The sequence below is a fragment of the Gavialis gangeticus genome, unplaced genomic scaffold (genome assembly GCF_001723915.1).
Source record: "Gavialis gangeticus isolate Ggan-Ray unplaced genomic scaffold, GavGan_comp1, whole genome shotgun sequence".
Lineage (NCBI taxonomy): Eukaryota > Metazoa > Chordata > Crocodylia > Gavialidae > Gavialis > Gavialis gangeticus.
Window position 1 is genome coordinate 63,689,111 of NW_017728992.1, and position 1,660 is coordinate 63,690,770.

A 1,660-nucleotide genomic window follows, 5' to 3' on the forward strand; every position below is an offset into this window, starting at 1 on the left:
CCATAGATGTCTGCAAGACACTAGTGTGGAATTGTGTGTATGAAGGGTGAGAGTAAGGTAGGGATATGCTAAGGTGATAGATGCATTCAGTCACATAGGTGTTTACAGGGCTTAAATCACCCTAAACATAGCATGCCCACTCTAAGTAAGTTTGCCTCAGGAGGTGAACTAACTTTATTTCAGCTGGGGTTAACCAGATTTAAAATAGGTTAACCTGACTTAATGGACACCCGCATACATTCACAGCACAGTCCTGCCCTAGCCATCATTGCCTTAGCCTCAGCGCTGGGGCACTTTAACCTGACCTGTCACCCCTCCCCTTGTGGACCTGTCATCCCTGACCTGACCTGTCATCCCCTTCCTTTCCTGCCTGGCCTGCTGCTGCTCAGGCACACAGCCCAGGTCAAGTTAGGTTTTGGCAGGTCAAAGAAAGCCGCTTAACCTGAGCCAGGTGATTCCAACATGCCCTATGTTGACTGCTGCTGCCCTCTTTGAAGAGAGGGCTGTGGAGCTGAAGGCAGGAGCCTAGCAGAGACTGCTAGTGGGAAAAAAAGAGACAATCCTAACATCTCAGTCAAGTAAGTTAAGAAAACTGGAAAAAAGTGACACCAAGACATAATAGTGGTAGGGGAGATGCAGAGTGAATGAAATTGTAAGGGGAAAAAAATGACTGATCAAAAACATGGTAAGACAAATGTTTGTGTTACTGAAGAGGATCCTGCCTTTATGGCAGAATGTGACAAGTAGCAATAGGAACAGCAGCAAAAAGGTGTAACACAAAATAGGGAGACGGCATGTGGAGTTTGTAAAGGAAGCAACAGGTCTCCAGCTGGCCCCACAACAGGACCGTGAAGTAGATCAGCTAGGAAGACAAGGAGTTCAAAGCAGGGGGCAGGCCAGGTGGGAAAGGCAGGGGGGTGAATTTAGGAAGAGGGGAAGCCCTGAGTCAGGCAGGCTCAGGTGAAAGTAGGGTGGCCATCATAGAGGACATTCTGGTTTTCTGCTACTCTGTCCTCTGTTGATACAAACCCCAATGCCCGTATGTCCTCTAGTTTTCTCTTCAAGAGAAAAATAGCAGACATAAAGGTGTCGGGTTTTGTATCAGTAGAGGACAGAGTAGCAGAAAACCAGAATGTCCTCTATGATGGCCACCCTAGAGGTGAGTGAGTGGAAGGTTTGGAGGGAAAAGAGGCTTCTGTGGGGATGGGCTGAGGGCAGCTGGGATGAGTGAAATGGGAGGCTGGGAAGAGCTGAGGGAAGCTAAATGGGGAGAAGCAGCGACTGTGTGGCAAAAGGAAGGCGGGGGGAGGCCCGAGTTGCTCTGACAAGACACTGAGGGGGCCTGGATAGCCCCAGGTTTCTGCCAGTTTGCTGGAGGGAAAGGAGCTGCGTGTTCCTTGCCAAAACCACTTCCCCGGGTCGTCCTCCCCGCCCAGCTTGGAACTGGACAAAAACTGGGGGGGCAGGGGCAGGAAAACCTGCCGGGGGGTGGGCTCCGCAGCCTGCATCTCGCACGTGCACACAAAGGCACCAGGATGGAGCCCGGGCGGTGGCTTCTCCCGCCGGGCTAATGACTCCAGCCCCGTCCCTCCATTATACATTACACACACGAGGCGTCGGAGCGCGTCCCTCCAAACTTCCAGCTGGGGGGCAGGGGCAG